A 15,707-nucleotide genomic window follows, 5' to 3' on the forward strand; every position below is an offset into this window, starting at 1 on the left:
GGATGAAAAGTTTGTCAAAATCAAGTTTTTTCTTTTTTAACGGATTTTTGAACATTTGCATAGCATTTTTCTATGGACAGCCTCCTAATTTGCATGGAGAAACCTGATGCAAAATGGCATAATTGTACACAAGGAATCGATGGAAAAAGTTTCATCCAAATAAAAAAATCCAATGAAAATTCGATTTGCGAGATCGCAAAAAATTTCACATGGGAAAACTCCTTTGATCTATGAAAACAAAAGGATTATAGTCAAGACTCAATTATCCGAAGCCATCGGAATTAAATTGTTTTGGATGGATGAACTCAAATACGACCCCCAAAATGCTCAAAAGTGATTTGGAAATTATAATTCCAAGATGGCAACCAAAATGGCGCTGAACAGAAAATGCATTTGGTAATGGAGCGTTCTTTTATTACGTAACGCAAAACATGGATTTTTTTAACCCTTCCTCCTCGTAACAAAATCACCATTAAAATTTTAAAAATGTTGTGTGGGTCGTAACTTGGCCTCCAACTGCGTAACCAGTCAAGTATGACTAAAATGGGGTTGTAGCACCTAAATTTAATGTTAAAAGTATGAAAATAAAAAAAACTGCGAAAATTATTGTCTTGTCGATGTGTGAGTTCGAATCCCACCTGATTCCATGAGGTTTTTTGTTCACATTCAAAGTACAATTCCAGTTTCCAAATTTCATGGATACTGACGGGAAGTTGATATCTGAATTTCTGCTTGTGATGCAGAAAATGCAGCCATTAGCCCATGGAACATCTTTGGTTATCCTCATACCTTTGGAAAACAAATCTTCAAGGTGCATTCTCTGCTGCCTGTCTCTTCAACGCTTCTCATATGGCACCTCAACTCAAGATGTAACAAGATAAACGAGATTCTATCCGGTTTGAGACACCACACTACGCTAGCTGATGCATATGGTAGTTACGGTTAGTTTCTATTGCAAGACAAGGTGCAAGTCTTGTGATACCGTTACCGTTCTACGAGAATCGGTTGATTCTGACCAAGTGCAACCAACACCAAATTACACACTCCATCAAATCACCAACAATTAACAATCCATAGCCGGCCGACTGGTGAGTTGATTTGATGAATGGTTTTGCGGTACAAATCTACGGAGAGCTTCCTTCGGTGAAACTCAATCGTAATTACCTTCGGCGGAGTGCGGGTGCGTATCTGGCAGAATTAATCATTATTACGGACACAAACAGTGCTGGTTGCATACGTTGAAGATGCACTATTGATTCGCCACGGATTTGTGTATGGGGATTTGCCTAGTTGAGGTTATGGTTTTCGATTGCGGTGCTGGTCGTAAACAACTTTCCGGCCTAACTTGGATTAGAGTCAACCGCAACTTGTGCATTATACGGTGCACTCAAATGGGAGAAGCTTGAGGTATTAATTTTTGTACTTGTAAGATTTGCAAATTTGTCAAATTTAACTTTTCTTTCCCCAACATTCCTGACAAATGACCTCCAATTATCGCGGGGCTTCTGAAATTTCACCGCTTGACCATAAAAAACTAACAAACAAATCAACAAGAACCGCAAAAGAAATCTCCTCTCCAACCAGCCCACAACGCTATCAAATTACGGATTATTCTGCCCACTCCGCCAACTCTCTTCGCAGAACATAACATTCCAAGTTGAAAAACCAGTTTCTTGTGAGTCCGTCCGTCCAGATGACCACACCGGCCGTCGTCGTCCGAAACTCGAAGAACCGCAATACAAACATTACAGTTAAAATTTCGCAGAACTGGTTTTGCGTCGAGATCTTCGCGAGGTCGAACCGAGTTTGTCCTGCTGTTGGCAACTTAATCCTTTCGGGGTTCGAGTCTTCCTTTTTTGGGTTGATTAATTCTGGAACCACCGAGAAGGTCTCAATAACGGTGATTGTCTGGCGTATGCAGCTGTTGATGACAGCCAAATGATTGTGATTAACTCTGCCGGCGACTTCCAGGTGGAAGGATGCTCTTGAAGGGTCTTGAAGGGGGAGATGATTGATGAGCGAAGTTGTGGGGACATTTTTTCTTCAAAATGGGAAGAAACAAGTAAATATTTTACTGTTCCTTGGGGGAACACCCTTGAAGACTACCTTTGAACTCCTGATCTACCGCTCACGAGATGGAACTGTTATCACTTGGTTACATGACTCGGTCAAGAGGGTTTTGAAGGTGCAGGTGGTTATGACAGTGACATTACCAATCTGACAAAGAACATTTCCAATTCCGATTTACCTTTTTTAAATCTCTAATAATGATTCCAAAATAACCCAAATTCAACAGCAATCTTGAATAAACCTGATTTTGGTCATTGACATTCTCAAAACATGCTCAATAAAAACGACAGGCCAGTCAGTGTCCCACTCTGGTGTCGAGTAGGCCAACTACGGTGGCACAGTGCCAACCAAACGGTCACAATATAGCGATGAAGAGAACACCAGAAAACCAAGAATACATAAAGAACGAATCCAACTCCACGTCACTTCGCGTCGCATCCATTATCTATCGTACTGTTTTTATGTAAAAACCCATAGATATACAGCAGCATGCCAGCATAAAACTAGCATAGGCCCCCCAAACATAGAACAGCCGACTTGGCGAACGCGAGCCAAAAATGGAAAAAAGAGCCCCTCTCTCTATGGGATGCACTCACACAGCTGTGTAGATAAAACATAACTGCACCCATACAGTCGTCACACAGTGGTGGCATCGGCCAGCTGATGGAGCGCGGCATAAACAGTACGAAGAACGAAGACGGTTCTGCTGCTGCTGCCCATATCATCATAGATCGCTTCCCCCTGCTCGCCACACCACCCCTTTGATAGTTCCTGTCTCCAGAGCGACGACCAAACGGGCCATAAATTCGCATAAAAAGTTGTCTATGTGGTATAGTCATACCCCCTCCCTCCGCACCCTATTTGGCAGTTGAGCGAACTTTTATGCTGCAGAGAGCATTAAAGAGTTCTTCTTGATTACATAACTTTAAGAACTGCTAGGGAACATCATCAGAGCGAGCGTGGTGGAAATTGTAAATCTTGCATGCATGCAAAGAAGTGCAGAAATGCTTAAAGTTCTTTTGTGAGCTTTTGAGACGGGGTGGAACGGCTGGTTGGGTGAGGTGGGGACTAGAGAGCTTTGCCCATCTTTGGAACTTACTGACGAACAGAGCTTAAGGTGTCTTGATATCAATCGAATGCATGCATCACTTCATAATAGTTTGTGAAGTGCAGTGTTAGAATTTTAAATCTGATACACAGAAAAAAATGTTGAATTTTGGAATGTTGAAAATTTGGTACGTTGAATTGTACCTCTTTTTTTGAGTGATATTACATAAAAATGTATAAAAATGTCAACCTTATGAATATTCATCAAAAACTGATGAAAATTCATCATTTTCTGAGGTAAAATTAATCATTTTTTTTGACACAAAATCTGTCACCATTTCCTGATGAATATTACCATCATTTTTTTCTGTGTAGAAGAGCAGATCTCTGAGACTTCGGACAACGAATCTTTATAGTATTTTTTTTTATTTGGAAGGAACACTGTATGTACTTTTTGACCAAAGAAGTCATTGTGCATCATTAGTTCGTCCATACATTTTTTTCTTACCATTTTGATAGTTTTCCATACTAAAAGGCTATTAAAATATTCAAAAATCTGTATCTTGGAAACAGATTTTTCCTATCGATGTGATGTTACGCACAAAAAACTGGTTTGCGCTGGATAATCCATTTTTTTTAATCTAATTTTTGGAAATTCTTTTAGATGACGAGAAATGCCTTATTTACTTCCATAGTACAATTTTTCAAGACTCAATTGGCAGTGTTGCCAACTTTTCGAAAAAATATAAATATGTTAAAAAATACCATATTTTATATGTCTAATTAAAATTCAATAAAAAAAAATCGAAGAGATCATAAAATTTCATTTGATTTTGTTTCAATTGTATTGAAGATTTGACCAATGGTTGAAAATGGTTCATTTCCAAGTAACCGTGCGTCCGACATCGACCTTCACCAAATCTGCTCATATTTGGCTCAAAAACAAAGAATCCTAAGTATGGTGACATTTACTTCACTCCCGCGCCCGTGGAATCCCTCTGTTTTTAGAATTTTGAAAAACCTAATTTTTTAAATGAATTTTCCTAAGAGAAAACTTTCCAAAAAGTCAATTCTGGGTAAGCAAATTTGAAGAATTTTTGACGTAAAATCCAACGGCGTATTCAAAATATACGGACTATGTTTCCAGATAAGAATATTTTGCGTTTGAAGTTTAAAAATTTATTTTTTAACCCTTTGGACTTCATTTAATAGCTAAGAGTTTTTTTTTTAAATAAAATTGAATTAAAACCTCACGCCAAATTGAATATTTTTTTAGATACAGTAAAACGAGCTGACTTTGATAGCGGGTTGACTTTGATAAGTTTGAGATTTTTTCGCAAAATGAAGAGTACGAATTAAATACGTACGGAATGATATGAATTCACACTGACCATAGTAGAGAAGTGTTCAAAGTATTTCAACAAGAAGTTTTCATAAAATTTTGAAAAGTTTAAATAGTTAGTTAACTATAGTTAAGGAAATGTTGATGAATAGCATTATTCTAATATTCTCAAAGTGCCATGATTTTCTCAATAAACATGATTTTGAATCAGAAAACGGAATGCATTTTCGGATTCTTTATACAATTCTCCATTAGTAGAAGGTAAAAAAAGTTTGTAAAAAATAAATATTATGAATTGTAGCCGGGATCGTGGTGTAGAGGTAAGCGTGATTGCCTCTCACCCAGTCGGCCTGGGTTCGATCCCAGACGGTCCCGGTGGCATTTTTCGAGACGAAATTTGTCTGATCACGCCTTCCGTCGGACGGGAAGTAAATGTTGGCCCCGGACTAACCTAAAAAGGTTAGGTCGTTAGCTCAGTCCAGGTGTAGGAGTCGTCTCCCTGGGTCCTGTCTCGGTGGAGTCGCTGGTAGGCAGTTGGACTAACAATCCAAAGGTCGTCAGTTCGAATCCCGGGGTGGATGGAAACTAAGGTTTAAAAAGAGGTTTGCAATTGCCTCAACAATCAAGCCTTCAAACACCTAGTTTCGAGTAGGAATCTCGCAATCGAGAACGCCAAGGCAATGCTATAGAGCGAATAATTTGATTTTGATTTTTTGAAATACAATTCAAAAAAGAAATCTACAAATATACATGCATTTTGAGCTGAACAAATTTCATAAAAAACTTGAAAATATTTGATTCGTGCTTTGAATTTAGTTTAAATGGATCGATAATTTTAAAAACATAACTAGTTTTAACTAATTTCAGACTTTTTGACAATTTTACCTAACATTGATATGTGTTCTATTAAAAAGCTTATAAACTTAATTAACGAAATATAAACATTAATTTTTTTCTCAAAGACTATATTAGCAACCTTAGCGGTGGTATATTTGACATAAAAATAAAATTTGAACACTTTAACAAGGAAACTATGACCATCAAAGAATTCAAAATAAAAATTTTCATCGCAATTTTTTTGAAGCACTTTTGAAAAAACTGTTTTTTTTTCAAAAATAGTGCATGGAGCTTGTGTGGCTTACCCCAGTACAAAAAATAATAATCTTGAGAAAACCGCTAAACGGTCAGAAAATATTACGAAAATTATTTTTAAATCCCATAAATTTCACCCCGGTTCACGGTATCACGTTTAGTATCACGTATAGCTTAGCAAATTTTACAAATCTATTTTCTACAATATATTGCGTTATTTTTTTAAAATTCCCATATTGAAGTTATGCCGATAAAAAAAAACAAAAATAATTTTAAGATTATATGTAATGATGAGAAATTTTTCATCCGAGCGATCGAAAAATTAAACGACACTTTTATTTATTGCCATCAAAATCAGGCGCATATTTGCTAAGCTATCGCCACTTAAAAATTCATCGATATTTTAATGATTTAGAGCAAACCTCGGTTTTATGTGATTTTATATCAGAGTCTGTAGCTCAGTAACCATTGGTCCAATCTTTAATATCTTTGAATCAAATTTATACAAGAAATGATCTTCTCGAATTTTTATTTCGGATTACAAGGTTGGTCATGAATTTAACAAGAAAAAACACGCCATAATAAAAAAAAGAATTATGGGTAAATGATCCTGAGGAACATACGCAAATTAGAGGCTACATTTAAAAAAAATGATATTTGTGTCATATATGACCTATCAGGCCTGAGAGGGTTAAAGCATCAAGATTTACTTGAAAAAAGACACATTGGAAAAAACTTTTTTTATCTTTGACAGTTGGAACTTTTTCAGCAGTATTTTATAAAATTTTCGGTTATTGTACATCTTATCTTTAACTTGTTCAAAATTGGTTAAAATTCACATATCACAAAAAAACTAGATACAGCCAATCGTTAAAAAGGAAAGTTTGAAAGGTATCCAAAAAACCTAATTAGTTTTTTTAAAGTTCCAATAAACATTATTCTGCTGATTGAGTGTTTCTTAAAACCGCCTTGAGCCAAAGTTTTTCAAAAACACCCGAATACAAAAAATAATATTTTTGTTCATTGGACCTTTTTTTACTTAAATTTTAGACTTGTTTTCAATCTTCACGAAATTTTAGGTAAATAGAATCATGTTTTATTTTATTTTGATCAAGAATATACATTGCATTCAGTACTAATATTTGCTTTTTCATTATTTATTTTCAGGTTTGTAAATCAACAAGATTGCAACACACATGCTGCAATAAAGGTTCATGAATCACAAGTTTTAAGTAAGATGTTATCATAATTAACCCTCTGCGCTTATTTTTTCTTAGATATTTTTTATTTTTCTCGTGTTCAGGAAACCATTTTGTACAAATCTTGTACTACGAAAAACTTTACTTCTCTTGTTTTATATTTTTTGTTTCATTTTTAGGATTTTAATTTGCAGTTATCTTGCTTTGTTTATGTTTGTTTCTGATAGTATTTGTCTATCTTATTTTTTTCATGTATTTACATACACTTTTTAAATTTTTTACTTGTACACATTTATCATTTGATTTGTAAAAAGGGCTTAGAGGCATAGTCTGGTACACTACAAAAATTACTGCATACTTATTTTCACATAATATAGATGAAATGTTGGTTAGAAACACAAAAATTGGATGAAATATTGATTTTTGGCGAATTTTAATGTCGAAGTCCGCATAGAGGCGGGGTTGAGTTGTAGAGGGTTAATGTTTTTAAACACAACGTATTTACTATACAATGGCAACCTTATTCACAAGAAATCTCCTCGTACTACCAAGAGCAGGTTTTATTCATTTTTAAGTTTTCTAATATCAAAGAAATCTACTAAACCTCTCAAGCTTGATCGCTTGCTGGCTTGATGCCGTTCTAGCACGCATCCATAAACCCAATCGGAATTGCTATCGGAACTAACTTCTTCTAGCCTTCTCCTCCACCACCAATCATACTTCACCCTCCCGACAGGTACTTGTCTAATGGTCAATCAACCTTTTTTATACGATTCTCGCACACACAACTACCTCAGAACTCGAGTTAAGTTTGTGTTTTTAAGGTACACAGCTGTAAAAAAATATTAAAACTTTAATGTTAATTTTGTCGACTTCAATTCTTTTAATTCTTGGTGGAAATAGTTTTCTATATGATTTATGACACATTTAAAAAATATTAGCATTAGCATTAGCATTAGCATTTTAGGACGCCCTATCCACGGATGGCTCCACAACGCTTATCCCACTGTTTGGTGTGGTTGTGTTAGACCCTCATCCGGAATAATAATCCAACACGGGAGATACCATGTTTTCATCTTTTGATGAGTGTGTAATACAGCCCAAGGCATAAGGGGGTCCTCGCCGGGTCCAAGCTATCCTTTGGGGAACGGAAGGAATATTAGTAAACACCTATCTAAAGTGCGCAAGGATCCCTACGACACCTTAGGGGTATAGATGTTTGTAGGGAGGTTTTGGACTCAATGTTAGTAGAAAGGCAAGACCCTAGGATATACCTTGACAGGTATTGCGGGTGTGTCAAAAGTTTTTAACTGATAGTGTATTGAGCAGTACTTGCATTAACATTTAAAAGTTAAACTCAAACAGCCGGCTGTAGAGTGAAATTAACTATTTATTATGTAAATTTTAATTGAATTTTATTTAATACGTAGAAAATGATTTTTAACTAATAGTGTACTGATGATAAATTTAGTTAAGGCTTGTTTTTTAGTTGTTGAATTGTTTTATTTTAGTTTAATGTATTTAAATTTAGTTTTGATACTGAGTTGAAATAGTTATTGTTTTGATATGTTTAAAACGATATTCATAGTATTTCGAACAAAAGACCGACGAAGAAGTCACGAACACGAAAAACCGAAACAAAATTGTCTTATGATGAATTATAATACTGCTGGAATTAAAGTATTAATTCCGAACGCGTTATTTAGTTAAATATAAATTTTCACAAGAGCTAAACACAAAATTACACACACGCGATTAAACTACTGGATTATATGTCAATATAATTCCTATTTGAAATGCCGGTTCAAATCTTCTTAAATAAATAAAAACATTTCATTCAAGAACAACCCTACTCAAAATCAAACACACTTTACGCACATTATAAAAAAATCCAATTGGAATTCGCTCACCCAGTTCTTTTGAAGAATTTTCGCTTGCGCACTCAACACCAGAGCGTTAGTTAGTGTGTGTAAGTACTGCCATCGCTACCAGCAGAAAACATGCACACACACCGAAAGCTCACCCGCACGCTGGGTTGCTATGCTTCACATTTACACACACAAAGGCGTGCGCGCCGCCGAGCCACATCGTCATCGCCAAACCAAAAACACACACACACTTTGAATCGCTCCTCTCGCCGACGCTCTTTGAGAGAAATAACGTGCCAAGTTGGCACTGCCAACACCAACACCAATGCTACTCAGCACCTCTTCTCCTCTCACGAAAATAGAACTCACGCGAAATGCCTCGGCTTGGCAAAAGTGAAAAAAACATGGCCGCCTTCAAAATATTAAATCTTCGACCAATTCAAACACTGAATTCTAGTTTAATCCCAGGAATTTCGCGAAAATTTCTTCACGGCTGCATGCACGCTCTCACTGCACAACACGTAGCACTAATTTCAACACGACGCGTAGCTTTTTACACGGCTAAAAACCAACTTCAAACACTAGCCCCGGACGAACGTGACTGTACCGCACAAGAGCACCACTCTCATCTCCTTATGACACATTTAAAAAATATGTTCAGATTTGAAGATTTTTTCTGTGCACCTTCATAGTCACCGAAGGTTTGGGAAAACAGACCCATGTTGGGTCTGTTTTATTTTATGTCATGTTTTATTTTATTTTGATCAAGAATTTACATTGCATTCAGTACTAATATTTGCTTTTTCATTATTTATTTTCAGGTTTGTAAATCAACAAGATTGCAACACACATGCTGCAATAAAGGTTCATGAATCACAAGTTTTAAGTAAGATGTTATCATAATTAACCCTCTGCGCTTATTTTTTCTTAGATATTTTTTATTTTTCTCGTGTTCAGGAAACCATTTTGTACAAATCTTGTACTACGAAAAACTTTACTTCTCTTGTTTTATATTTTTTGTTTCATTTTTAGGATTTTAATTTGCAGTTATCTTGCTTTGTTTATGTTTGTTTCTGATAGTATTTGTCTATCTTATTTTTTTCATGTATTTACATACACTTTTTAAATTTTTTACTTGTACACATTTATCATTTGATTTGTAAAAAGGGCTTAGAGGCATAGTCTGGTACACTACAAAAATTACTGCATACTTATTTTCACATAATATAGATGAAATGTTGGTTAGAAACACAAAAATTGGATGAAATATTGATTTTTGGCGAATTTTAATGTCGAAGTCCGCATAGAGGCGGGGTTGAGTTGTAGAGGGTTAATGTTTTTAAACACAACGTATTTACTATACAATGGCAACCTTATTCACAAGAAATCTCCTCGTACTACCAAGAGCAGGTTTTATTCATTTTTAAGTTTTCTAATATCAAAGAAATCTACTAAACCTCTCAAGCTTGATCGCTTGCTGGCTTGATGCCGTTCTAGCACGCATCCATAAACCCAATCGGAATTGCTATCGGAACTAACTTCTTCTAGCCTTCTCCTCCACCACCAATCATACTTCACCCTCCCGACAGGTACTTGTCTAATGGTCAATCAACCTTTTTTTATACGATTCTCGCACACACAACTACCTCAGAACTCGAGTTAAGTTTGTGTTTTTAAGGTACACAGCTGTAAAAAAATATTAAAACTTTAATGTTAATTTTGTCGACTTCAATTCTTTTAATTCTTGGTGGAAATAGTTTTCTATATGATTTATGACACATTTAAAAAATATTAGCATTAGCATTAGCATTAGCATTTTAGGACGCCCTATCCACGGATGGCTCCACAACGCTTATCCCACTGTTTGGTGTGGTTGTGTTAGACCCTCATCCGGAATAATAATCCAACACGGGAGATACCATGTTTTCATCTTTTGATGAGTGTGTAATACAGCCCAAGGCATAAGGGGTCCTCGCCGGGTCCAAGCTATCCTTTGGGGAACGGAAGGAATATTAGTAAACACCTATCTAAAGTGCGCAAGGATCCCTACGACACCTTAGGGGTATAGATGTTTGTAGGGAGGTTTTGGACTCAATGTTAGTAGAAAGGCAAGACCCTAGGATATACCTTGACAGGTATTGCGGGTGTGTCAAAAGTTTTTAACTGATAGTGTATTGAGCAGTACTTGCATTAACATTTAAAAGTTAAACTCAAACAGCCGGCTGTAGAGTGAAATTAACTATTTATTATGTAAATTTTAATTGAATTTTATTTAATACGTAGAAAATGATTTTTAACTAATAGTGTACTGATGATAAATTTAGTTAAGGCTTGTTTTTTAGTTGTTGAATTGTTTTATTTTAGTTTAATGTATTTAAATTTAGTTTTGATACTGAGTTGAAATAGTTATTGTTTTGATATGTTTAAAACGATATTCATAGTATTTCGAACAAAAGACCGACGAAGAAGTCACGAACACGAAAAACCGAAACAAAATTGTCTTATGATGAATTATAATACTGCTGGAATTAAAGTATTAATTCCGAACGCGTTATTTAGTTAAATATAAATTTTCACAAGAGCTAAACACAAAATTACACACACGCGATTAAACTACTGGATTATATGTCAATATAATTCCTATTTGAAATGCCGGTTCAAATCTTCTTAAATAAATAAAAACATTTCATTCAAGAACAACCCTACTCAAAATCAAACACACTTTACGCACATTATAAAAATCCAATTGGAATTCGCTCACCCAGTTCTTTTGAAGAATTTTCGCTTGCGCACTCAACACCAGAGCGTTAGTTAGTGTGTGTAAGTACTGCCATCGCTACCAGCAGAAAACATGCACACACACCGAAAGCTCACCCGCACGCTGGGTTGCTATGCTTCACATTTACACACACAAAGGCGTGCGCGCCGCCGAGCCACATCGTCATCGCCAAACCAAAAAACACACACACACTTTGAATCGCTCCTCTCTCGCCGACGCTCTTTGAGAGAAATAACGTGCCAAGTTGGCACTGCCAACACCAACACCAATGCTACTCAGCACCTCTTCTCCTCTCACGAAAATAGAACTCACGCGAAATGCCTCGGCTTGGCAAAAGTGAAAAAAACATGGCCGCCTTCAAAATATTAAATCTTCGACCAATTCAAACACTGAATTCTAGTTTAATCCCAGGAATTTCGCGAAAATTTCTTCACGGCTGCATGCACGCTCTCACTGCACAACACGTAGCACTAATTTCAACACGACGCGTAGCTTTTTACACGGCTAAAAACCAACTTCAAACACTAGCCCCGGACGAACGTGACTGTACCGCACAAGAGCACCACTCTCATCTCCTTATGACACATTTAAAAAATATGTTCAGATTTGAAGATTTTTTCTGTGCACCTTCATAGTCACCGAAGGTTTGGGAAAACAGACCCATGTTGGGGCTAAGTCGTGCCTCCTCAACCCTCCCCTCACGCTTAATTTTCCCTACAAGTCAGCAGGCCGGTATCTAAAACTGGTTGGTTTTCCTTTTTAGCATTAACAATTTAATTTTTATGTTTATCTAACAGCACCCGAGCGTATATCGCACCCGCCGCGTCTAATACTCAAGAAGGTGGTTGGGGGGAGGGGGAGGTTAAACGCACCAATGGGCCCCGCGAGTAGCGCTAGAACTTGCAAGCAACTTTAGATCTCCAAGACCTTGTGGGGTGGTGGTGGCTTGTGTTCTATGCTGCACGCTTGGTTTGCTTCTATCAACTGCAGCGTTCGTTCATATTTTCCCCTCCTCGCCCTCCCCCCATAACGGGTTGGTGCGTGTTTGACTTGTTTGGAGATTTTCTTCGAGTTTTTTTTCTTCAATTTTTCTATTTATCGCCAACTGAGTGGTTCTAACCTTCGACGGGTGTTTTTGTGTTCGGTGACGACCCAAGCTTGGACGTCGAATAGAAACTTCTTAGATGATGGCCTGGTTGCCGGTCTTTGGCATCGATACCCGAAGCGGCTAACCTTCCGAGACGGCTTGGGCCGGATCGTGGCCGGTCGATGTGCCATATAAAATGTGTGTGTGTGTGTGTGTGTGTGTGTGTGTGTGTGTGTGTGTGTGTGTGTGTGAGTGTGAGTGTGTGGGCTTTGTGTTGCGCGGAATCAGAATGAAGCACTAAAAGGTTTTATTGGAAGTCGTTGCTGTGTTGGTTGATGAGTTTTTGAAAAAAGTCCTATATTCTGAGCACCCTAATGAGCACGTAGATAACTCTATTGAAGAAAACTACATCGAAAAAAAAAGAAAAAACAAAAAAAAACAATTTTTACAATCACATTTTGTAACAAAAATTGATTTGCAAAACACTATTTTTTTATTAGTTTTTAATATTTTGTACTATTTTATATTATTTTTTAATATGATTAAAGGGACCAAATATCATCACTTTTTAAAAATCAGAAAAGACAAATCATCCTTGAAATAGCAATGATTATTTGAATAAAAAAGTGATTTTTCTTAAAAATCTTAAAGAAGTACATATCATAATTGCAAATGTAAAATCAAATTTGAAATCAAATCTTTGCTAGAGAAATTTTGATAAAATGCACCATTTTCAACACATATCCATTCTTAGGTAGCTTTTTTGATAAAAGTTGCAGTTAAATATTTTTTTCCTTTTCCGGTTTTTTGAAAGATGGTATTTTTTGTGCCCTAGAACAAACAAAAAAATAAAAATAGTGTTTTTTGAAAAGCAATGTGCTGCGTGACAAAAAAGTAATTTATTTTCCGATGCTAATTCTGTATAGGTAGCTTCAAAGTTTTAAGTTTTGATAAATTTATTTTGTACTGGATGGATACTTCCATGAATATATATACAGCAATTCCCCACGAAAACAGCATGGAAAAAAACAAAAGTGCTCGGATCGGGCTCAACATTTTTCTGGAGGTTCCCTGGCCGAAATAATTAGACCCGTATTTTTTTGTTTGGCCATTAGGGTGACCTACGCCGTGTTAGGGTGGTCTGAAATATGGCCATTTTCGTCGATTTTCGCAAAAACCACTTTTTTCGAAAAATCATAACTCCTCGCCATTTTAACCGATTTCAATTGTCTTATACGCAAATGAAAGGTGATAAGTCGGCCTTTCGAAGAAAAATAGTAAGAAGCTTCAAAAATCTAGCCTAACTTATGAAAAGGGCGTATGAAACTTTAAAATGCCGTTTTGACGGTGTCTGGACCAAAGAGCCTATGTCTGGAAATATTTTTATTGGATTCCCCGGACATTTTTACATAACATACTAAAAAATGGGAGGAGTTCATTAACAGGATTCCGAGATATGATTTTTTGAAAATAAAATCCGTGTTTTTTGACGCGCCGCGCGCAAAAACCGGAGAATGACGAAGTTGGCAAAAAAACAACTTTTTTCACTAAAACTGCGATAACTTTAAAATTTCAGCGATGACCTATAGATGTTTGGGTACCAAAAGTTGCGTCTTTTAATTACAAAAATTTTGGTACCCAGACATCTATAGATCATCGCTGAAATTTTAAAGTTATCGCAGTTTTAGTGAAAAAAGTTGTTTTTTTGCCAACTTCGTCATTCTCCGGTTTTGCGCGCGGCGCGTCGAAAACACGGATTTTATTTTCAAAAATCATATCTCGGAATCTGTTAATGAACTCCTCCCATTTTTAGTATGTTATGTAAAAATGTCCGGGAATCCAATAAAATATTTCCAGACATAGGCTCTTTGGTCCAGACACCGTCAAAACGGCTTTTTAAAGTTTCATACGCCCTTTCATAAGTTAGGCTAGATTTTGAAGTTACTTTTCTTTGAAAGGCCGACTTATCACCTTTTATTTGCGTATAAGACAATTGAAATCGGTTAAAATGGCGAGGAGTTATGATTTTTCGAAAAAAGTGGTTTTTGCGAAAATCGACGAAAATGGCCATATTTCTGACCACCCTAACACGGCGTAGGTCACCCTAATGGCCAAACAAAAAAATACGGGTCTAATTATTTCGGCCAGGGAACCCCCAGAAAAATGTTGAGCCCGATCCGAGCACTTTTGTTTTTTTCCATGCTGTTTTCGTGGGAATATATATATATATATATATATATATATATATATATATATATATATATATATATATATATATATATATATATATATATATATATATATATATATATATATATATATATATATATATATATTTCTTTTAGAAAAAAAAACAAATTAAAAACATTCTCTGTTTGTGAAATATTATTTCAAATATTCCTAATTCTTCAGAACTTTCACTTGTAATTTTAAGATTGATGGTTTTGAAAAACTTCTCCAAACAGCTTGCTGAAAATTGTAATTGTAAGTAAAATAAAATGCAATTATGGTTATGAACTGTTTCATTAAATTTAAACTTAATTAAATTTGAAAAAAAGAACAACAAAAAATAAAGTTGTTGGATCGATTTTAACACTCTAACGCTCGGATAGTTGTTTTCACTCTAGTTTTTTCCTTGAATATTTTTAACTGTCAGTTTTATCCGGTACCTCAAAGGAGCAGACCATGTAAATACAGCAATTCCATTTGAAAAGAGCCTAAATCAAAAAACCCGATTTAATCCCACCTGGGGTGAGAAAGAGCCTTTCTTACTAAAGAATATAACAATGGTAGAACTTCTTTCAATTAATAACATCGACTTTGTTTATTTATAACGTCAGCACAAAAGAAGGTCTTATGATGAAAGCAAAGTATTATGATGATATTATGAGTATTATGAATGATATGATTTCCAAAAGAAATAAAAAACGCAATTTTCACCAAAAGAATATTTTTAATCGTACAATATGTTTGTACGTTTCTAATCAAACAAGCGTTTATGACAAACGCGATCATAACAAGCTTCCCAACAACGCACACCGCGGTTTTGGTTTTCTAGTTTCGGTACGAGCCCTTTTGTGTGACTGTGTTGGTGTTTTGGTTCATCGTACCAGCGCACCAAGCCAAGCAAAACCGAGGTACAAGTGAACCGCATGTGCCGCACGGTGCAGAGAAGCTCGCCATTCAGCTTCTACATAAGTGAGAGTGTCAGAAATTGCTATTT

General features: G+C 35.9%; 1 protein-coding gene across 1 annotated transcript in view; it reads left to right on the plus strand.

The window, feature by feature from the left end:
• Positions 1–15,707, plus strand: part of LOC6049002 (probable nuclear hormone receptor HR3) — a 355,001-nt gene that overhangs the window by 11,878 nt on the left and 327,416 nt on the right. The window lies entirely within an intron of this gene.

Source organism: Culex quinquefasciatus, chromosome 2, assembly GCF_015732765.1.
Source record: "Culex quinquefasciatus strain JHB chromosome 2, VPISU_Cqui_1.0_pri_paternal, whole genome shotgun sequence".
NCBI classification, from domain to species: Eukaryota; Metazoa; Arthropoda; class Insecta; order Diptera; family Culicidae; genus Culex; species Culex quinquefasciatus.